Source organism: Lynx canadensis, chromosome D3, assembly GCF_007474595.2.
Source record: "Lynx canadensis isolate LIC74 chromosome D3, mLynCan4.pri.v2, whole genome shotgun sequence".
Classification (NCBI taxonomy): domain Eukaryota; kingdom Metazoa; phylum Chordata; class Mammalia; order Carnivora; family Felidae; genus Lynx; species Lynx canadensis.
The window spans coordinates 51716119-51741506 of record NC_044314.2 but is presented as its reverse complement, the minus strand read 5'-3'; the positions used below and the strand labels follow the sequence as shown (position 1 = coordinate 51741506).

At 34.3% G+C, this 25388-nt stretch overlaps 1 pseudogene; it reads left to right on the top strand.

Moving 5' to 3' along the window:
• The first annotated feature begins 517 nt into the window (after nt 1-517).
• On the top strand, nt 518-4585 carry LOC115528035 (annotated as a pseudogene).
• Nucleotides 4586-25388: the final 20803 nt, after the last annotated feature.

Genomic DNA, 25388 nt, shown 5'->3' with positions numbered 1-25388 from the left:
CCAAATTTATAGCAGAGTTGTTGCAGATCAAAGTATTTACTTAAAATATTCAGAAGCATTTTCTCCTCTCTTAAAAATCCAATTTACTCTTCAAAACCCACTTATATAAATAGAGTGAAACACACAGATACACACACACACACACACACACACACACACACACACATACACACACATGCTTTCTAAGCAAAGAGTGGTATATACAAAACAAAGAGCAGGAATATCAATAAATTCACAGTATTTTAAATGTAAAATTTACTTAGAAGCAAGAGAATGTTACAAATAAAAATGAAATAAAAAAGCCAATAGCCCGTATCTGTGTTCTGGTTACTTATTGCTGTTTAACAAAACATCCCAAAACTCAGTGGCTAAAAGCAGCACTTTAATATTATCCCTCACAGTTCAACAGGCTGGTTCTCACTTGGTGTTTCTCATTGAATTCAGTTAAATAACAGCTGGCCTGGAGCTATCTAATGGTATAACTGGCCTAAACATCCAAGAAAACATTTTCACTAACATGTCTTCACCTCAGTGAGTTGACTGGAATAGTTGGAGAATGTCCATGCATCTCCCTTTCTCCATGTGGTCTCAGTGCTTGGCTACATTGGGCATTCACTCACAGCATGATAGCAGCTGACTTGTCTAAGAGTGCTTGTTCCAAGACACCTCAGTGAAAAGCTGTAAGGCATCCTATAACCTTGCCTCAGAAGTCAGGCAGCATAACTTCCACCACATTATACTGGTTAAGAACAAGTCAGAGGGCCAGTCCACATTCAAAGAAAGAGGACCGCACATGAGCATGAGCACTGAGAATCATGGCCCAAGGGTGGTCCATCCATGGAAACCAGCTAGGCCAGTCTCTAATACTATTTGTTTAACAATAGTGATATTTCAATTGAATTAGTGATATTTCTAAATTATATTTCAGGTGGTTGGTGCTCAAAAAGTTTGTAGGGAATATAAATAGTTAGATAACTCAATAGATTTCATAGGATAATATCTCACCATGATAATACTAGCAAATGAAAATGTATTTGACTTTTAATTCTTTGTATTTGTAAGCAGTTCAAATAAATGAAATAGATAATTCTTAAATCCTAATGTATGTATTATCACTCACTCACTTTAAAGAAAGTATTAACAAGAGTTTCTCACATACTTCAATAAAAACCTTGTTTTTTTAAAAACAGCATTTGACACATATGACTTGTATATCTTTTGCTTTGGCACATATTCTAACAAGCAGTAGACAGGGGAAAAAAAGCATTAAACAATAACATGCCCAAAAGATAGAACAGAAAAATAAAGAGAGATACTCCTTCCTGTGACTTCAAAAATATAACAAAATGGGCCAAAGCTTGAGGGAGTTATGGACATGAAAGGAAAACAATCTCTTTACCACAATGTGAAAAGATATTCTTCAAGTATAAATTTTCATATCTCCCTACTGAAATGGCCTACGTTGCTTACAGTTGAGACAAGTATGACTATGCATACTAATACTATGACTTATTCCAGCACTCATTATTTGGTTAGAGTTTATAACTTGATTTAGACTTGACTAGAGATAGGATTCTGTTGACTAATCCACTTCTGTCTTAAAGCAAGGAGATTATGTTTGTCAGTTTTTGAATGCTATTAGGTTAATTCACTTTAGGAAAGTTAATTGGTTTAGTGTGTTATTTTTAAGAGGAAAAATTATTCCAAAGCTAAGATACTGTAGAGGCTTGTGCCTTCCCACATGGCTACGAATGAACTGAAATGTTTTAAGTCAGCAAAGCTTCCTCACATGGGTGGGTGAATCATGACACCGGGCAAGACTGGAATACCCCTTGAGTTTCTGCAGTTTTGAAAATCTGATGTGAGAGCAGAATTTGTGGGTTGCCTGAGAATAAAATCATAATTTCTTTCTCAGATCATGCTAGCAAAGGAAGAATAACTTACTAAATAACTAGGTAAGATGGCATGCTTCATACTGGTCTGGGTCTTGAGGCCTCATTAAACCTAAAGATCATTCATCATCATGCTGTGAGTTTAAAGTGAGCTTTATAAAATTTTCAAGATATCAGTTTAAACATGCAATTGTGCAGTATTCTACGAAATAAGTGTTTAATAGGCCTTATCGATTATTCTGTAACTTTCAGAAATTCATATGCTAATTTTAGTCACTGATGCCTCAATAACTAATTTATATCTAAGCTGTATGGACATCATCTCTTTTCCCAGTAACTACATACTGGCATATTTCATATATTTTTTTATTGCGCTTCACAGACACTGCACTTTTTACAAATTGAAGGTTTGCGGTTAATTCTGCATTGGTAAGTCTGTTGGCACCATCTTTCCAACAGCATTGCTCACTTTGTGTCTCTGTATCACACTTGGTAATTCTCATAATATTTCTAACTTTATCATTATTATGTTTGTTATGGTCATCTTTGATCAGTGATCTCTTGAAATGCCACAAACTATACCCATATAAGAGTACAAACTTAATGGATAATTGCTCCACCAACCAGCCATTCCCATATCTCTTTCTCTCTCTCCAGGCTTCCCTATCCCCTAAGACACAACAATCTTGAAATTAGGTTAATTAATAACCATAAGACGGCCTCTAAGTGTTCAAGTGAAAGAAAGAGCTACATGTCTCTCACTTTCAATCAAAAACTAGAAATGATTAAGCTTATTGAGAAAAGCATGTCAAAGGCCAAGATAGGCTGAAAGCTAGGCCTCTTGTGCCAAACAGTTAGCCAAGTTGGGAATACAAAGGAAAAATTCTTCAAGAAAATTAAAATGCTACTTCAGTGAGCCCACAAATGATAAAAAAGCAAAACAGGAGTGCCTGGGTGGCTCAGTCAGTTAAACTTCTGACTTCGGCTCAGGTCATGATCTCATGGTTGATGTGTTAGAGCCCTCCGTTGGCTCTGTGCTGACAGCTCAGAGCCTAGAGCCTGCTTCAGATTCTGTGTCTCCCTCTCTCTCTGTCCCTTCCCTGTCCATGCTCTCTGTCTCTCAAAAAATGAATAAATGTTTTTTAAAAATGCAAAATAGCCTTATTGCTGATAAGGAGAAAGTTTCAGTGTTCTGGATAGAAGATCAAACCAGCCACAATATTCCCTGAAGTCAAAGCCTAATCCAGAGCAAGGCTCTAACTCTCTTCAATTCTCTGAAGTCTGACAGAGGTGAGGAAGCTGCAGAAGAAAAGTTGAAGCTAGCAGAGGTTGGTTCATGAGGTTTAAGGAGAGAAGCCATTTTTATAACATCAAAGTACAAGGCAAAGCAACAAGTGCTAACATAGAAGCTGCAGCAAAATATCCGGAAGATTTAGCTAAGATAAGTAATAAAGGTATCTATACTAAATGATAGATTTTGAATGTAGACCAAACAGCCTTCTATTGGAAGAAGACACCATCTAGGACTTTCATGGCTACAGAAGAGAAATCAATGCCTGGTTTCAAAGGTTCAAAGGACAGGCTCTCTTATTAGAGCCTAATGCAGCTGGTAACTTTAAGTTGAAACAAATGCTTATTTACCATTCAAAAAATCCTAGATCCCTTAAGAATTATGCTAAATCTACTCTGCCTGTGCTCTAGAAATGTAACAACAGAGCCTGATGACAGCACATCTGTTGACAACATGGTTTCTAAATATTTTAAGGCCACTGTTGAGACCTGCTGTTAAGAAAAGAAGATTCCTTTCAAAATAGTACAGCTCACTGACAATGCACCTGATCACCCAAGAGCTCTGATGGAATGTACAATGAAATGAATGTTGTTTTCATGCCTACTGACAAAACATTCATTCTGCAGCCATGAATCAAGGAGTAATTTCAACATTCAGGTCTTATGATTTCAGAAATATATTTCATAACGCTATAGCTGCCATAGACAGTGATTCCTCTGAGGGACCAGGGCAAAGTCAATTGAAACCCTTCTGGAAAGGACTCGCCATTCTAGATGCCATTATGAACACTCCTGGTTCATGGAATGAGGTCAAAATACTATCAACATTAACAGGACTTTGGAAGAAATTGATTCCAAGCGTCATGGATGTGTTTGAGGCATTCAAGACTACAGTGGAGAAGTAACTGCAAATGTGATGGAAATGGCAAGAGAGCTAGAATTAGAAGTGTAGCCTGAAGACGGGACTGAACTGCTGCAATCCCATGATAACACTTAAACATCTGAAAGGTCTGTGAATCAGCAAAGAAAGTGGTTTCCTGAGATGGAATCTACTCCTGGTGAACATTGTTGAAACGACAACATAGGATTTAGAATATTACACAAACTTAAGTTGGTAAGGCAGCAGCAGGGTTTGAGAAGGTTGCCTTCAATTTTGAAAGAAGTTCTACTGTGGGTAAAATACTATCAAAAAACATTCATGCTACTGAGAAATCATTTATGAAAGGAAGAGTCAATTGATGCAGCAAACTTCATTGTTTGTATTTCTTATAATATTTTTTATATTTCCACAGCCACCCCAATCTTCAGCAATCACATCCTGGTCAATCAACAGCCATCAACATAGCCAAGATCCCCCACCAGCAAAAAGATTATGACTTGCTGAAAGCTCAGATTATAGTTAGTACTTTTTAGTAATAAACTATTTTTGAATGAGGGTACATATGTACATTTTTTAGACATAATGCTATTGCACACTGAATAGACTACAATATAGTGTAAACATGATTTTAATCCACTGGGAAACCAAAAAAAATTATTTGATTTGCTTTGATGTGGTGGTCTGGAACAGAAACAGAAGTATTTCCACGGTATGCCTGGTATTGTGTTCCATATTTTAACATAAAAATTACTGTTACAACAGAGGAGATAAATCACAGCCCAAAAAATTTGTTGCCTTATAGTATATTTTATCTTGCAATTTTTGAGGGGAAAGAAATGTATATTTTCTCTTTTTTGACATATAAGCTTTCAAATTCAGTAACGGTGTTCAGATACTTCATAATCTATAGTAATAAACTCACCTCAGTCCATAATGATTTTTATTACTGGTTATTTGGGGGTGGGGGTAGGGTGCAGTGTAATATTAATAAGGAAATAAATCTTTTGTATTTAAAGAGACACAAGTATCAGAATTACATTGTTCAAATAGAATGTATTAAGCAAGTGACTATTTACAAGTCTCTAGGTCATTTTACAGGAATAAATAGTTTAAGGACATGAAGATTGCAGTATTTACTTTCTTGTGACTCTGTGTGAGGTAAGCAAGGAATGAAGTTGGAAATTGACAATGGAGCAGAGAATCCAGCTTACAATAAACCACAGAGAACTAATTCTTGGTTATTCTAGTAATTGTACTATCTCCATATAATAAGGATTTGATGATGAGAAAAAACTCAAACAAATAACTAATTATAAATCCAAGGTAGAGCAATACACTGTCTGGATCAAGATTGGCATATTACTGACCATGGCCCCTTTTTGTGTAGCTCCCATGCTAAGAATGGTTCTTACATTTTTTTAAAGGGTTGTAAAAACAAAATCAAAAAGGAACAGAAGAAGGAAGAGGAAACCATATGTAGCCCGAAAGAACTAAAATACTCACTTGCTAGTCCTTCACAAAAAAAGATTGGAGACCCCTAGCCTACATCAGTCTACCTTGAAGGAGGCCTGCAGAGAGGTTTAGGAGAGGTATGCATGATAAGCAAAGGATAGTAACACAAGGAACATGGGTGTACATTTTGCACCAAGGATTCAGATTGCATCTTTCTGCTTGCAATTGACTTACATATTGCAAACCTATTGTACTCTTGGTTGAATCTGTTTGTAGTCAATCTAAATAATTACTTAAATATTTATAGATTCGGGTTGCCTGGGCATAACAGTCTGGTAGAAAATGTGGGCTATTCATTTAACTTATTTTCTCACCTCTTCTCTTTGGAAAAGCCTATAATCCTATAAATTATAATGCCCAGACCCCCTTGCAGCTAAGGTTCTAGATGTAAATTAGGTTTCGTTACTTAGATACCCTCAAATGAGATTTGAAAATAGAAACTATTGTTACTGGTAAAACAGGTCATGGTGACATGAAACTTAAGACAGTTCTGGTGCCTGAAATAAGTGTCCAGTCACCAGTTTTGCGAATGTGAAAGCCGTTCAGAGAGCAGCAATTGTGGAAGTCAACAGCAGCTCACACAATCTCTATTTGGTTTACAACTGTGATGATCTGCTCTTATAAATTTGTTTATATGCTTCATTTCTTTTACTATATCCCTTTCTACATAAAATTGAAGTGATATCTTTTTCTTGCACTAAAATCCAATTGCAATAGTGAGTCAGATACAATTATCTAACTACACTTGCCTCTTCACTAATTTCAGTGATGAGAATGATAAAATTTCTCTTTTCTTCCTCTTCTCTGATGATTTGCTTCAGGCAAAAATACTTTTTTGAGACCCTGGTTTTTAAGGTTATATCACCAGACCAAAGTATAACCTTTTCACACTGGTCAATAATATGTATAAGCCTCCCCTTATAGCAAATAATTATTGGCATCACTTTCAAGTCCATTACATAACTCTAGTACAAGTATTCCTAAATTTTTTTCTTTTTTTTTCAATGTTTATTTACTTTTGAAAGAGAGAGAGAGAACATGCACACAAAGCAGGGGAGGTGCAAAGAGAAAGGGAGAGGACCTGGAAGTGGGCTCTGCACTGACAACAGACAACTCGATGTTGGGCTCAAATTCATGAACCATGATATCATGACCTGAGCGAAGTTGGATGTTTAACCAACTGAGGCACCCAGGTGCCCCACGTTCCTAAATTTCTTAGAAACACTTTGCACATGCAAAGCACATTGATGTGCATGATTCAATAAATTGCAATCTTAACAAAATGCAAACCAGAAAGGAATGAGAGACACAGGTCAAAAACACAGCAGAGCAGAGTATGAGGCAGTGTACCATAAACCCAAGTAGAAAATACAGGGAATGTTTAACAAATGTCTCCATAAAATAAAGCTGAATCACAATTTCCTGGTGAACACAGTGAGGAAGACAGTAACAGCAAGAACCAAGCAACATGCTCTTTGGAAAACTAAGAGACAAAAGGAACAGAATCTCTTACCAACTAACAACTGTTATCAAAAACAGCGCATTTAAACAGTTAGCATCAAAACAGCTATGGGTCATTCTTTGTTGCTACATTCATACACTTTGTAAGCTTTTTTCCCTGATAGATTACAATATTACATAAACTGTAAGAAACGTGTATGCTCTACAAATAGTTGCAACTATTTATAGTAGAATATATAAACCCATAGTCTATATTCAATCTTTCCCATTATTCTTCTTAAGAAGTCTAGGACCAAGATATGTAAGAGAATGATAGTTAATTTTACAATGATATATTTAAAAATAAACCATAGTCAGATAACTCTAAATTCAGAGGACAGAATATTAAAATTTGCACTATGCTCTACTGCCATGTGGAACAACAAATATTCCCTGGGGGTAGGAGAGAGAGAGGGAATCTTTATCCTTATCCATCCAGATATAGAGTTGAAAAATGCAAACTCAATGAGAAAGGTGACAACCTCCAAACACCATCAACCTCTATCAGATCTGTTCTCGCTTTTTTAAATTTTTAAATTTTTAAAAAAATTTTAAGTAGTATCTACACTCAGTGTGGGGCTCAAACTCACAACCCTGAGATCAAGAGTCACATGCTGCCTGAGCCAGGCAGTTGCACCTGTATCAGATCTCTTCTTGCCAATAAAGTAGTTTATCCTATTCTCCAGAACCAGATCAACATTCCCATGACACATTCAACTTTTCTTATTTCTGTGACTAACATTGTGATTAATTTTTTTAAATTACTCATTCAATAAATATTTATTAAGCATCTACTTAATGATGGGAATATAGTGGAAGAGAGAATAACAGACACATTCTAATGCCTGATTAGCAGACCTTGACTCACTATTGATGGAAAAGATAAACCAACCCCACCATCCCCACCCCTACCCTCCCCAAAACTAACCTTTTGTCAATGACTGAAATCTCACCAATGTGGTAATAATTCCAGATAGCTAGTAGGTTTATGGAACTTGCCTAAAAATACAATCAGTGGTTAATTAATGTTATAACAGAAACAACATACTATGATCACTTTAAAATAAGTAACACATTTTTCAATTTTACTGCATTTTCTATTGCTTTGTTTATAAACACAAAATATGTACCAATTATGAAGTTTGACATCCATCTCCCCACTACATGGAATTTTAGGAGGAGTGTGATTTTTCTATTTGCCTCATTAGTACTTCCAATCATCATGACAGAGACTACAATTCCTAAAAAACAGAAGCTGGCAAGAAAATGGTAAGTTCAGTAAGAAAATATTATATCTTAGTCAATATGTCCCACAATCAAAATGTGGGAGGTTCACATCTTAGGTGAATGTAATAACTCAAAGCATGCTAATGCTTCTGCAAAGACAAGTAGAAAAAATCTAATATACTAAAATCCCAAAGAGAGAACATTTCTTAGAGGAACTTAAAATCACCCATGGGCATTTACCAATTCTGATAGTGGGCTGAGGCTCAGGTTTAGCCCAAGCAAAATGTCTCTGCTGGGGGTAAAAGAAAACCATAAAGACATTAGTGATCATGTCAAGTTGGAATAATAAATTCTAACCTTGAGAGTCCTCAAATGCACTGTTTCTCCTAAAAGACATCTGCTGAGTTTTGGAGCTGTGTTTGAGGCCAAGGAGTTAGGAAGAAAACTTCTGAAGATAATGGTAAATTTCTTATGGTCTCACAGTACAGATGAAACAAAGCTGTGTTGAGAAAAGACTTTCTTCCTCCAAAAGCCAGTCTTCCCCCTCAAGGCACTGCATATTTTGATGTTGCAAGCAGTTAGACTCTGGAGTTTTGACTTGGGAAAATCAGAAAGACAAAACTAAATCTCCTAAATAGTTCAAAGAATGTAGACACAAACATTTTAAAGACACTTGATCAAAAGACTAGAAAGTCTGTGAAGAACATGAGATAAACAGAAGTATACTGAACTTTACTAAAAATGCTAGAATCAAAAGAGAGGCACCTGGGTGTCTCAGTCAGTTAAGCATACAACTTTCAGGTTATGATCTGCAGTCTGTGATTTTGAGCCCCATAATGGGCTCTGTGCTGACAGCCCAGAGCCTGGAGCCTGCTTTGGATTCTGTGTCTCCCTCTCTCTTGTCCCTTGCCCGGATTGCGTTCTCTCTCTCTCTCTCTCTCTCTCTCTCTCTCTCTCTCTCCCCCCTCTCTCCCTCTCTCTCTCCCAAAAATAGGAAAACATTAAAAAAAATTAATAAAGAAAATACTAGAAATCAAAAAGACTATAATACCATAACAGATTTGAAGAATGAGTTTAATAAACTGAACACAGTTGAAGAAAGAAAACAATGAGCTTGAAGTGTCAATAGAAACTTCAAAATTGAAATGCAAAGACAAAAAAAGAATGAAAAAGATAAAATAAAATATTTAAGAACTATGAGACAATCACAAAATCTGTAACATATGCATAATGGAAAAAGGAGAAGGAGAAGAAGGAAGAGGAGGAGGAGGAAGAGGAGAAGCAGGAAGAGGAGGAGGAGGAGGTGGAGGGGAGGAGGCAGAGGAGAAAGAAAGAAAGGAACAGAAGAAATATTTGAAGTAAGTATGACTGAAAACTTGACAAAATTAATGATAGATGGCAAACCATAGATCTAGGACCCTTAGAAGACATCAAGCATAATAAATGCTCCATTCTACACCTAGGCATATCATTTTCAAACTGGGGGTTTGAAATGGGGGGGACAAAGAGAATATCTTGACAGAAGCCAGAGAAAGAGGAAAAGTATGTTAGCTAATAATTAGAACAGAAATCAACGAAACTGAAAACAGGATATTAATGGTGAAAAAAAATCAGCAAAACCAAAAGCTAGTTCTTTGTGGGGGAAAAAATCAGTAAATTATATCAGCATCAAACAAGACAAACAAAGAAAAAAATAGGACATGAATTACTAATACCAGAATTGAAAGATGGGACATCACTACACATCCCACGGACATTAAAAGGATAATAATTTTAAAAAATTGGGGCGCCTGGGTGCTCAGTCGGTTGAGCATCGGACTTCGGCTCAAGTCACGGTCTCCCAGTCTGTGGGTTTGAGCCCCGTGTTAGGCTCTGTGCTGACAGTTCAGTCTGGAACCTGTTTCGGATTCTGTGTCTCCCTCTCTCTCTGCCCCTCCCCTGCTCAGGCTCTGTCTCTCTCTCTCTGTCAAAAATAAACATTAAAAATAATTTTAAAAAATTAACAACTCTATGCTCACATATTTAATGAAATATACCAATTTATTGAAAAATATAATCTGACAAAACTCAACACAAGAAGAAATAGTCCAAAATGGCATATACCTGTTAAGTAAGTTGAATAAGTAAATCATAATCTTCCAAAACAAATGCATCACATCTAGATAATTTCACTAGTGAATTCTATGAAATAATCTAAAAAGGAATAATATCAGTTCTCTAAAATCCTTACCATATTCAAGAAATGGAGGAGTGAATACTTCCTAACTCATTGAAGGAGACCAGCATTACCCAATACCAAAACCAGACAACAATATTACAAAAAAAAATTAAAAAGTATAGACCAATATCTCCCATGAACACAGATGCAAAAATACTCAACAAAATATCTGCAAATCGAATCTGACAATGTACAAAAAGAATTGTGCACCAAAACTAAGTGGGATTTATCCCAGGTATTCAAGTCTGGTTCAACATTAGAAAATGAAGTAATGTAATACATAACATCAAAAGGCTAAAGCAAAATCTCATGATTGTATCAATACAATGCATTCGATAAAATCTAACACCCATTCATGGTAAAAACAAAACAAAACAATTCTCAGTAAACAAGGAATAGAAAAGAACTTCCTCAACTTGATCAAAAAAATCTATGAAACACATATGACTAACATTATATTTAATAGTAAGAAACTCAAATCTTTCCCCACTAAGATCAGAAATAAGGCAAAGATGCCCCCTCTTGCAGCTCCTTTCAACACAGTACTGGAAGTAATAGCTAATGTAATAAGACAAGAAAAGGAAATAATAGGTATACAGACTGGGGAGTGCCTGGCCAGCTCAGTTAGTTGAGTGTCCGACTTCTGCTTTCATTCAAGGTCATTATCTCATGGTTCATGGTTTCAAGCCCTGCAGAACCTGCTTGGGATTCTCTCTCCCTCTCTCTTTGTGCCTTCCCTCCTTTCTCTCTCTCTCTTTCAAAATGAGTAAATAAACTTAAAAAAAATCTACAGATGGGGAAAGAAGAAATAAAATGGTCTTTTTCACATGACATGATCATCATGTAGAATGTTCAAAAGAACAACCAAAAAGCTCCTGGAAATAATAAATGATTATAGTATTCAAGATTAATATACAAGAGCCAGTCACTTTTCTATATACCAGCAATAAACAAGTGGAATATAAAATGAATAACACAACACCTTTTACATTAGCACCCTCAAAATGAAATACTTAGGTATAAACCTAACAAAATATGTATAAGATAAATATGAGGACAACTATAAAACTCTAATGAAAACATTCAAAGAAGAACTAAGTAAATGTAAAGATAACCCATGTTCACAGATAGGAAAACTCAATATTGCCAAGATGCTAGTTCTTCCAACATAATATATAGATCAATGTAATCCAAATCAAAATACCATTAAGTTATTTTTTACATGTTGACAAACTAATTCTGAAGTTTATATGGAAAGGTCAGAAAGAAAAAAAATACACACAGAATAGCCAACATAATACTTACAGAGAAGAACAAAGTCAGAAGACTGACACCACCTAACTTGAAGATTTACCATAAAGCTACTGTTATCAAGACTCTTAATAAAAAAAAAAAACTGTTATCAAGTGTAGCTTTAGTGAAAGAATCAATAAATAAATCAATGGAACAGAACAGAGAGCCCAGAAATAGACTCACATAAATATAGTAAAACAATTTTTGACAAAGGAACAAAGGAAATGCAATGGATAAAAGACAGTAATTATAACAAATGACACTGGAACAACTGGACATCTGCATTCAAAAAAAATATATATATAGACATAGACATTACACACTTCACAAAAATTAACTCAAAATGAGTCACAGACCTAAATATAAAATGCAAAACTATGAAACTCCAAGAAGACAACATGGGAGAAATCTAGATGACCTTGGGTTTAGTAATGACTCTTTTAGAAAACCTCAAAGGCACAATCTATGAAAGAGTGAATTGATAAACTGACTTTATTAAAAATAAAATTTTCTGTTGTGCAGAAGTCACTGTCAAAAGAATGAAAAGACAAGAAACACACTGGGAGAAAATATTTGCAAAAGACATATCTGATAGGGGTGTCTAGGGTGCTCAGTCAGTTAGGTGTCCAAATTTGAATCAGGTCACAATCCCATGGTTTGTGAGTTCAAGCCCCACATCAGGCTCCACACTGACAGTGTGAAGACTGCTTGGAATTCTCTCTTTCTCTCTTACAAAATAAATAAAAACTTAAAAAAAAGTCATATCTGATAAATGATTGTCATTTAAAATATATAAAGAGTTCTTAAAATTCAAAAATAAGAAAACAAAATGATTTTTAAAAGTGAGTCAGAGGCGCCTGGGTAGCTCAGTCAGTAAAGTGTCCAACTTCGGCCCAAGTCATGATCTCACAGCTTGTGAGTTTGAACCCAGAATGGGGCTCTGTGCTGACAACTCAGAACCTGCTTCAGATCCTCCATCCCCTCTCTCTCTGCCCCTCCCCCACTCCCTCCCTCTCTCACTCTCTCTCTCCCTCTCTCTCTCTCAAAAATAAACATTTTAAAAAATAAAAATAAAAAATAAAAATGGGCCAAAGACCTTAACAGACACCTCACTAAAGATATACAGATGGAAAATAAAAACATAAAAAGATGCACCACATCACATCATTCGAAAAATACAAATTGAAATGACATACTACTACACATTTATTAGAATAGCCAAAGTCTGGAATACTGATAACACCAAATGCTAGCAAGAATGTGAAACAACAAAAACTTTCATTCACTGCTGATGGGAATGCAAAATGGTAGAGTCACTGTGGAAGACAGCTGGAGCAATTCCTTATAAAACTAAATATGCCTTTACAATGTGATCCAGCAATTGCTGGATAACTCCTTGTTATGTACCTAAAGGAGTTAAAAACTTGTATCTACACAAAAACCTGTGCAGAAATGTTTATGGCAGCTTTATTCATAACTGCCAAAACTTAGAAGCAATCAAGATATCCTTCAGTAGGTGAATGGATAAACTATGGTACATTCAGACATTGGAATGTTATTAATATTATATTCATAATATAATTAATATATTAAAATTAATATTATTAAGAGTATTAAGAATAAGTATTGTGGGGCGCCTGGGGTGGTTCAGTCTGTTGAGTGTCCAACTCTTGATTTCAGCTCAGGTCATGGTCCAGGATCATGGGATTGACCACCTCACTGAGCTCCATGCTGAGCATGGAGCCTGCTTAAGGTTATCTCTCTCTCTCTACCTCTGCTGCTCTCCCTAGCTCATGCTCTCCCTCTCTCTAAAAAAATTTTTTAATTAAATTAAATAAAAATTAAAAATAATTCATTTAAAATAATTTTTTTTAAAGATTTTTTTTTTCTTCAACGTTTTTATTTATTTTTGGGACAGAGAGAGACAGAGCATGAACGGGGGAGGGGCAGAGAGAGAGGGAGACACAGAATCGGAAACAGGCTCCAGGCTCCGAGCCATCAGCCCAGAGCCTGACGCGGGGCTCGAACTCACGGACCGTGAGATCGTGACCTGGCTGAAGTCGGACGCTTAACCGACTGCGCCACCCAGGCGCCCCTAAAATAATTTTTAAAAATAAATCAATAAATAAAAAAGAATAAATGTTATAATTCTTAAGATTATTAAGAATATTATTAACTAAAATGAAATGAGCTACCAAGCCATGAAAAGACATAAAGAAACCTTATCTGAAAAGGTCGCATATTATATAATGTAAATTATATGACATTCCAGAAAAGTAAGACACTAAAAAGATCAGTGATTATTAAGGGTAAAGGTAATAAAAGAATGAAAAGGCAGAACACAGGGAATTTTTAGTACAATAAAACTACTGTGTAGAGTGATATCACAGTGGATATATGCCTTTATAAATTTGTACAAATCCTACAACACCAAGAGTGAACACTAATGTAAATTAGGGACACTTTGTGATAATGATGAGTTAATGCAGGTTCATTAATTATATAAATGTCCTTCTCTGGTGAGGGATGTTAATAATGGGGAGGCTATACATGGATAAGGATAAGAGGCAAATGGGAACCCTCTATACCCTTCCCTCAATTTTTGCTGTGAATCTAAAACTGCTTTAAAAAAATAATAACTAGTAAAAAGAAATAAAACCTTATGTATAGAAAAACAACAATAAAAATAACATGGTACTTCTCTTCAGAAACAATAAAAGCAAGAAGTAAATGAAGTGAAATATTTAAGTGTTAAAAGAAAAAACCACCAACCCAGAATTCTGTATTTAGTGAAATGATCCCTCAAAAGTGAAGGAGAAAAAGGAGTTTCTCAGATAAACAAAAATGGAAGGAATCTGTCACCAATGGACCTGCCTTTCAAGAAATGCTAAAAGAAATTTTTCAGAAAGAAGGCAAAGTATAAAGATCAGAAATGTGAATCTACATAAATAAATGAAGAGTGTTATAGAAGAAATAAATAAAATATTTTCTTTTTCCTATTCTTACTTGATCTACCAGGCAAGAATTTGTTCCAAATAATAATAGCAACAATGTATTCAGTGATTATACTTTATGAATAAATGAAATAAATGACAAGAATTATATAAGGGACTGGAGGGAAGAATTGAGAATACTCTGTTATAAAGCACTTGTACTACCCATGAAATGGTATAGTATTATTTAAAAGACAACTTTGAGGTGCTTCATTAGTGCAGTAGGTAGCGCATCAGTCTCATAAAAGATGACATTGATTAGTATAAATGTGTACTGCAAATTCAAGGTCAACCACTTAAAATTTTTTTAAGACAGTGAGGAATATAGAGAGAAAGAAGGATAATTTATATGCTAAAAGAGGAGAAAAAATAGAATAAGACCACTAAAGATGTTCAATTAAAACTATGAGTGTCAAGGGGCACCTGGGTGGCTCAGTCAGTTAAGCATCTGACTTTGGCTCAGGTCATGATCTCAGGGTTCATTGGTTCAAGCCCAGTGTAAGGCTCTGTGCTAACAACTTGGAGCCTGGGGTCTGCTTCAGATTCTGTGTCTCCCTCTCTCCCACTCACCTTCTGTCTCTGTCTCTCTCAAAAGTAAATAAACATTAAGAAAAACTTTTTAAAATAAAAAATAAGAAAAATAAAACTATGGAAGTCAGAAAAATAATGGAATACAAAATAAACAAAGAAAAAACAATGAATAGAAAATATTAACAAATATGATAGATATCAAAACAACCAAATAATTATTTTAAATGTCGATCATCTAAAACATCAATTAAGAGACAGACTATAAGACTGAATTTGAAAACATAACCAAATTATTTGTTGTCTTTAAGAAACCCAGTTGAAGTGTAAAGACACAGATAGATTTAAAAGTAAAAGAATGGAGAAAATATACCAGGCTATCCCTAATTGATAGAAAACTGGAGTAGCTACATTAATTTTAGAGAAAGCAGAATTCAGAGCAAGGAAAAATATAAGGGATAAAGTAGGACATTATGTGATGATAAAGGATCAATTCTCTAAGAAGACACAGAAATCCTTAATGTTTATGCATCTAACAACAGTACATCAAAATACATGAAGCAAAAACTGAAAGAACTGCAAGGAAAATAGATGAAGCAACCACTATAGTTGTGGGTTTCAACACCCCTTCATCACTAATTAACAGATCCAGCAGGCAGAAAATCAGTAAGAAAGAACATAGTTCAATTGACCAGCACCATCAATCAACTGTATCAAATTGACACCTATAGAATACGCAATCCAACAGCAGCAGAATATACATTCTTCTCAAACTCACTTGGACATTCACCAAGATAAACAACATTCTGGGCCTTAAAACACATCTCAACAAATTTCAAAGAATATAAACCATTAGGCCACAACGGAATTAAACTAGAAATCAACAGTGAGATAGTTGGAAACCCCAAAACACCAGGACATCAAACATACTTCTAAATTTTTTTTAATTTTTTTTAAATTATTTTTGAGAGAGAGCTAGAGAGAACACGAGGAGGGTGTAGAGAGACAGGGGGAAAGAGGACCAGAAGTAGGCTCTCCACTGACAGCCCCTAGTCTGATGCGGGGCTTGAACTCAGGAACCATGAGATCATGACCTAGCCAAAGTTGGACACTTAACCAACTGAGCCACCCAGGCACCCCAAACACACTTCTGAATAACATGTGGGTCAGAGAAGAAGTCTCAAGATAGATTTAAATTTAATTTGAACCAAATGAAAATGAAAGTACAACCTATCAAAATTTTTGGCATGCAGAGAAACCAGTGCTTAGAGGGAAATATATAGCATTAAATGCATATGTTAGAAAAGAAGAAAGATCTAAAATCAATAATCCAAACTCTCACCTTAGGAAAGAAGAACAATATAAACCTAAAGTAAACAGAAGAAAGAAAATATGAAAAATTAGAACAGAACCCATGAAATTGAAAAGAAGAAAACAATACAGACTATCAATGAATACAAGAGCTAGTTCTTCAAAAAGAACAATAAAATTAAAAACCTCTAGCTATTTTAATAAAAAAGAGAGAAGACCAAAAATTACTAATTATGAGAAATGAAAGAGGGGGCATCACTACTGGTCCCATGGTTATTCAAAGAACAATAAATTATACAAGCAACATTATTGCCCACAAGTTTAATAGCTTAGATGAAATGAACAAATTACTTGAAAAGCACAATCTATTAAAGCTTACACATAAATACATTAAAAAAATTTTTTTAAGTTTACACAAGGAGACATAAATCAAAAAATATAAATAAATAAACACATCTGTTACATGAATCAAAACTGAATAAATTTCCCAAAAAGAACACTAGACCCAGATGATTTCACTGATGAATTCTACCAAACATTTAAGGAAAAAAATATACTAGTTCTCTACATTCTCTTTCAGATTTTAGAAGCAGGAAATACTTCTTAACTCAATCTCTTAGACCAGTATTCCCCTAATACTAAAATCAGATAAAAACATTACAAGAAAGGAAAACTACAGGCCAATAGGCTAAAGACAAAAAAAAAAAAAAAAAAAAAAAAATCAAATCAAGTGATCATATCAATAGATACAAAGAAAGCACTTGAGAAAATCAAACATCCATCCATGATAAAAAAAACTCTCAGTTAACTACAAGTAGAGAACCTCCTTACAAAAAATCCCACAGTTAACACATACTTCACAATAAGAAACTTAAAGCTTCTTACCTAAGGTTGGGAACAAGGTAAGGATGCCCCTCCCACCACATCTATTCAACATCTGGGAATTCTAGATAATGCAAAATGTACAAAGAACTCAACAATAAGAAAACAAACAATACAATTAAAAAAAAAAAATAGCCAGTGACCTGAATGGACAGGTCACCAAAAAAGACATACATATGCAAATTACACAAATGGCAAAGATGCTCACCTTCATGAATTAGTAGGGAAATGCAAATTAAACCTAACTGACATACTATCACACATCTATTAGAATGAGTAAATGCATAAAATTGACAATATCAAAAGCTGGCTGGGGAGTGAAGCAAAAACAATCCTCACTCTTTGATGAAAGAAATGCAAAATATTACATCCACTTTCAAAGGTAGTTTGTCAGTTTCTTACAAAGCAAAGCATAGCCTTACCATACAATCCAGCCATTGTGCTCCTAGGAATTTAACCAATTAAGTTGAAAATTTATGTTAATACAAAAATCTGCACACAAATGTTTAGAGCAAGTTTTTTCACGTGCCAATAACTGGAAGTAGTCAAGATGTCCTTCAATAGGTGAATGGATAAACAAATTGTGGTACATTCTATACAATGAAATATTATTCAGCAATAAAAAGAAATGAGTTATCAGGCCATAAAAAGCATTAAAGAACCATAAGTATATATTACTAAGTGAAAGAAACTACTCTGGAAAGCTTACCTACTCTATGATTCCAACTATGACATTCTGAAAAAGCAAAATGATAGAGGCAGTAAAAAGGTCAGTAGTTGCAGGAACTCAGCACAGAGGAGAGGCAAGTCTGGATAGGGATGAAAAGGTGAAGGACAGGATTTTTAGAACAGTGAAACTGTATGAGATTATAATGGTGGATACCATTTGCCAAAATCCATAGAACTATGGAACACAAAGGTATTGATATTGGTTCATCAATTGTAACAAATGTCCCACAGTAATCAACAATGTTAATTATAGGGGAATCTATGAGCAGTGGGAAGGGGGGGCTTAAGAGAAGTCTATGATCCATTTTGTATAAACCCAAAACTGTTGTAAAAATTGAAGACTATTAATTTTATTTTTTAAGTTTATTTATTTTGAGAGAGGAGACCACACACAAGCGTGGAAGAGGCAGAGAGAGAGGGAGAGAGAGAGGTGAGAGAGAATCCCATGCAGGCTCCCTGCTGTCAGCATAGAGCCCCACCCCAACACGGGACTTAATTCCAGGAACTGTGAGATGATGACCTGGGCCAAAATCAAGAATCAGATGCTTAACCAACTAAGCCACCCAGGTGCTGCGACGTCTATTAATTTTAAAGGGTATACATTCATTGTAAAGTAATCTCTGTTACAAAATGGCCACATATGAATTATGGAGTTCATATTACTTAGAAAACTTGTTAATAAATCATTTATACATACAGTTTTTCACATCGTCTTGGATTATTTTTTCTCCTTAAGTAAAACGACATATTTAAATGTTTGCATATTTAAACGCTAAACCAAGGAACTAATATAGCACATATTACCTCATAGCTCTGAGGTTTGGGCTAATAAATATTATAAAAAGATGTTATTAGCTATTCCTCTATTATTATTTGTTCAAAGTAAATAACATCATTTCCTACAAAACTTGAAAATTATCTATACTTTTCCAATATCTAGGTCTAAACACAAAAAGATACTGATCAACTTATATACATAACTGAAGTTGTTGCAGTGTATAATTCTGGCACACAGAGGAAATTTAGAAGAGTAATGGAAATCACTAAAGACCTGAATTTAAAATATCAAAAATCAAAAATCAAAAGAAAAATCAAAAGAAACTAAAAATGTAGAGTATTGATGACGAAGGGAGAAAAGGCATTAAATCTTCTGTGACGGCACATGATTTAAGGAAATATCATTTTTAACCATTTGACACAAAACATAACATACTTTTCATAACCTCGAAAAGAGCAAAAGTAACAATGAGGGAGGGGAGTTCTTTTTTTCTTTTTTTCTCTAAATTTTTTGGTTTTATTTCAATCTCAAATTTATAAAAAACCTTCCAGTACAATACAAAGAAGCTTTTTTTCTTCAATGAATTGAAGATGCCACATCAGCCCCGAAACAGTGTATATACTTCCTATAAACAAGACTTTCACCTTCACAACCACCATACAACTACCCAAAATCAAGAAGTTGATTGATAAAACACTAGCATCTAATCCTCAAAATCATATTAGGTTTCATCAATTATCCCAATAATGTCCTTTATGACAAAGTATCTAGTTCAAAATCCTGTTTTATCTTTTTGTAGTGTCTCTGTAGTCTATCAGTCTGGAACAGTTTCTCAATCTTCCCTTGATTTTTGTGACCATGACACTTGAGAAGATCCCAGGCTGGTTGTTTTGTGGGCTGTTTTTTAGTTTGGACTTGCGTGAACTGTCCTTATGATTAGACCAATGCTAATATGTCTTTGGCAAGGATATTACAAAAGAGAGGTGTTCCTCTCCTTTCATTTTATCAGATGGCACTTAATTTTTATTTATCCTTTCCTGATAATGTTCACCTTGATCACTTCATTAAGGAGGTGCTGGCCAGACTTTGCCATTGTAAAAGCAAGGTTTTTTATCTTTGTAATGAAGTATTTTGTGGGGACTATGTAAGATTTCTGTCCTCCCCCAACTTTCAATGTATTCATTTATATCAGTATGGGCTCATGGTTTTCTATTCTATTCAGTGGGCACTGATTACTATCATTACTTTTAATCAACTTCACTAAGAAATAATTTATATATAACAAAATGTGGCCATTTAAAATGAATACGTTGGGGGTTTTTAAGAATTTGTGCACACATGTAACCACCACTACAATCAAGACAGAAAAATGTCGTCATCTAAAATTATTTCCTGGTACCCCTTCCACAGTCAGCCTAACCCTACTCAACCACTGATTTCTTTTCTATCAAATACATTAAGTTTGCCTCTTCTAGAAGGTTACATAAGTAGAATCATGTATTACATATTCTTTTATGTATAACTTCTTTCTCTCAGCATAATGCTTTTAAGATTCATCCATGTTGTTGCATGTATCTGTTGCTCTTTCCTTTTTATTGCTGAGTAGCATTTGAAGGTATGGATATACCACAATTTATCTATTCTCCGGTAGGCGGCCAACTGGAAGGCTATTTATGGGCTATTTTGAATGAAACTGCTATGAACAAGTCTGTATATGCACATGTTTCATTTGATAAATGCTTACCAAACTTTTAAAGAAACTGACAAGTTTTTCCAAATGAATTTTTAGTGTTGTCATTTTTATAATTAGATATTGTAGTGAATCTGTGTTATATCTCCTTGTGGTTTTAATTTTTATCCCCTATTAATGAATATTGTTGAGCATCTTTTTATGGTTTTTTTTTTTTGCCACTTATAAACTTCTGAAGAGTCTTCTTATACTATTTTGCCCATTTCCTTTTTGGGTTGTAGGTCTTATTATATTTTAAAAGTTCTTTATTTTGTTCTCTCTATATATATTCCTTGATGAACTTATGTGTATAAATAAAGGATAAATTTTTAGAATGTGGTGGCTGCATCAAAGAACAGACTTCTTAAGTTTTTGATAGATATTGATTAATTACTCTGTATATAGACTCTACCAATATATAATTCCTTTAACAATGTAGGAGAGTAAAATGTCAATATTGCACAGCTTAAATTACTTTTCAAATATTAGGGGTATAATCTCACTTTATTCATCAGATCTATTTCTAAAAATCTGGATATGATTCATCTGAGGTAGAATTCCTTCCATATTATTCATTACAATACAGGTAAAAATAAATTAAATAAATAAATAAATAAATAAATAAATAAATAAATGTATGTATGCATGCCTGTCTGTCTGTCTGTCATGAAGTACTGGAAAGTTTTCAAGAGGAAATTTGTTAATGTAAAAACAAAAATTATTACCACTTTGCCAAATTTCTGGTATCAAATAAATATTCAAAAACAAAATTAGAAGTGAACTTATAACAAAAATCTACCAGGTCCTAACATATGAGTTAGTGTATTCAATTTAGCTAACAATATATATTATTTAAAGCTTCTCCTTGTTCAAAATACTGCTAAAAGCATAATACATCACTAGTTAAAAATAAAAATATATGTCAGTGTCAAAGGTAAATTTTATGATAGCGTAAAATCGATCATGTTGACAGTATACTTCAAAATATAATTCTTTAATGGGTGCAAAGACTCAATTTGAGATGATGGAAAAGTTCTAGAAATGAATAATTGTAATGTGAATGTACTTAATGCCACTGAACTATACACCTAAAAATGATTAAAAGGGTAAATGTTACATCAAATATATTTTATAACAATAGAGAAAAATATATAACACATGCATTGATTCAATATTCAAGATCTGAAATATCTATATAGATTTAAATGATTTCATATCATGTGAAAGCTTTTCATCTTACTAAAATAAAAAAAGCCACTTTCTTTCCCTTAGTCTTGTCTGCAACTCTTAGTTTTAACTCTATTATATCAATGTATTTATTTCATTTTTCATCAGATAACATAGCTTCTTCTGAAAATCCTCCAAAGGTCTTAAGTGGCAACAAATAATTTTATGGAGTCATTATCTCAACACTCCTGACTAGTCTATTTTAAAGTATGGATTTTTTATATGTGGTATTTCTTAAACAAACACCTGTGTGGTAAAAAACATTTTGTTTGCGCTTTCTTAAAAGTGATGATTCAATTGTTCATTTGTAGACTTCTGAAGTCTTTTTCACAAAGAAGATTCATCATTTTCAAAACAAAAGGTCACTATATGAAACAGTCATTGTTCTAACTAAATAAAGATTTATAAAGACATTATGGATTTTATTTACTGAAATTATAGAGAGTTATCTCTCACAGAAAACAAACTGAAGGTATTATCCCTTCCCAGTATAGCATTAAGTTTTTATCAAGCAATAATTGTATTTTATATAGCTTCATTTATCAATGCTAAAGGTTACAATGTCCAAATAAAAGAGTAATGATAGTAATTGCATTTGTAGGTTTTCAGTCTCCGAAGACTTTCCACGTATGTTGCTTCTTTTGATGAAGACAATCTTGTGACCCAATGTCAGTGGGTTTTATTCACATATTTTACAGATGAGATAACAGAGGTTTATAGAATTCCAACGGACTACTTATGATCTCACACTAAAAGATCTCCAATTTAAACTAAGATTCTTTGCACCACCCTCACATTATCTTTCCTAGCTCTTGTGACAGGCAACCTTGATCTCTGGGTCATCATTAGCAATAAAGAGGCTGGCAGAAAAAGTGTGTGAAATGAAGAAAACACCTCAAAGAACACATTTTACTGGTGGCCACTGACATAATTTTTACACAATAATAAAGGGTCACAAAGTCATACTTCTGCACACATCATCTCATTTGATCCCTACCACATCCCTGTGAAACAGCAGATAAGACAGATGTTAACAAGCCCATTTACTTGGTAAATGGAGAAGTTAAAGCTAGGGAAAGGCAAGGGACTTCCCAAAACTCATACGGTCAAGTATGTTGCATAGCTGAGTTGGTATACAATGCTCATGGTGTCCAGGTTTTCTCAATCCAAACCCAGAGTTATTTTACCTCACTAATGTGGAAGATAAGTAAAAATAGAGTGTACTTTATTACCAACATTATCTAAAATTTTTTCTGCCTAATGATAAAATCCCATATTTAATGAGTATTTCCAATCTCAAGTATTCAAATTTCATGTTTTGGGAACACATTTTAGGTAAAAATTATTCCCAAATGGTTCTGCTTAGTTTAAGATACTCAGCAGAATTCAGGAAATCCTTCATTTACACCGCAGACATCTGTAATGTCTAAATTCTCCAGCCAGTTAGTGAATAAAGGAACTTGGTGTTTTTCTATTTCTTTTTTTTTTCCTAAAGGATAAAAATGAAGAGTTTTCTCCTGAGAAAAGTGAGAAGCTGAAATATTTTCAGCCAAAAGGAATGCTATTAAAAAGGTAAGATATGTGCAACAGAATTCTGAAACACTGTTCCCCATAGCTAGAGATCGAATTCCCCCCTCAGTAATTACATAAATCGTGTTTATGGGATGCTGCTTTTCACTAAATGAATAAATCATAGTTGCTAAGTGCTGAGTATACCCATGTTCCATGTACAAGTCCTGTGCTCCCTGTTGGAATCTTGTTCTCTTGAACCACACATTGCAGCCTCTCACTGCCAAGTATTTTTATGTCTTCAATAAACTAAACTGAACCAAGCTATTATTACTGAATTGCAAACTATCAGAAGCCAAACGTAGCTGTTGGGGTATCACCCTGGGAAATAAAAAATTATTATGTTCATTTTGTGTGTAACCTAGGCAGTTGCATTTGCAAGCAATCAACATTTGCAAGGGCTGCTTCAGATCTGGAGAGGTTGTGCAGGAGGCCTCATCACAGTTTCTATATCTGCTTTGGATTCATAAGGTACACGCCACAGGATTCACTGTGCAGGAATTAAAGAAGCAAAGTCATTTTCCAGACTGAAATGATATTTGCTTCAATTACTTAAAATAATCTGTCCTCCATGCACACAAATTGGGCCCTATTTAAAAACAATAATAATAATTAAATAAAGCAATAGAGGATGGACAAGAGGAGCACAGATGGATTGCATGAGTGAAAAGCAACAATGGATTTCATGCTATAAGCATTCCATCACCAAGACCATAAAAGAAATAGAATTTCCAGAGAAAAACTGACTTAAAAACATTTTGCTAAAGAGAAAGAAAATTGTTTTTTTCAACACAATATCTATTGAATAGGTAATATGACTATTATCTCATATCTCTACACCCATTAAGTGGAAGCCAGAAGTATACATAAAGGGTAGACCTAGATTAGAGCAATTATCTACTTAATTATTGAAGTTTCTCTTAGTCAAAGGGCTAAACCATAGATAAGCTAAGTCTATATCAAAGCTATAACTAAGTAATGCAAAAATAACAGATAATTCCCAAGCTTTGTAAAGTGTTCCAGAAGGTAACGACACAAATTTGGAGGCTTCTTCAAAATTTATCCTACTCTTTAGTAAGAAAACACAATTCGTCTTAACTATTTAAAGAAAATAGAGCATTAATCTCCCCTAAGATATATTATAAATTATACAATTATAATACATTATTCTAGTGGCTTTTTCTATTGCTTCTGTGACCAAATTCTTCTACTTCAAAAAAGCAATAAACCCCAAGCAATAAAGGTTTATTTTCTCCAAACACAAAAGGGTTTGTATTCAAGCCTGCTGACCCTGTTATTAGAACAATCTGAATCTATCACTTTATAATATTAGATTCTCTCCAAAGGTCTTGTTCAAAATGACTAGCCAAAAGTCAACAAATCTAAAGGAACAGGAAATTTTACTTTCCTTTTATTAGGAAGATAAACAATATTCTAACAAGGAAACAGACAATCACAAAATGGAAAATTGAGTGTCTAGTTCATATCCAAAGAATGCCGGCATTTTCTTACCTGGCTCATGCATTTATACAGAGCCCACACTGGTATTTCCAAATGATTGAAAATGACAATTCCTTCCTCACCTTTAGTAGGCAAAATAACAACACTCCAAACATGCCCACATCTGAATCCCTGGAACTCAGAAATATGCCACCTTACATGGAAAAATGGAACTAAGCCCACAGATGGAATTAAAATTGCTAATCAGCTGACCTTAAAGAGGAAGATTGTCCTGCATTGTCCAAGTGGCTCAATCTAGTCACGTGGGTCTCTGAAAGTGAAGAAAGAGGTAGAAGAATTGGTCAAATGTTTCTGGCTTCGAAGATGGGG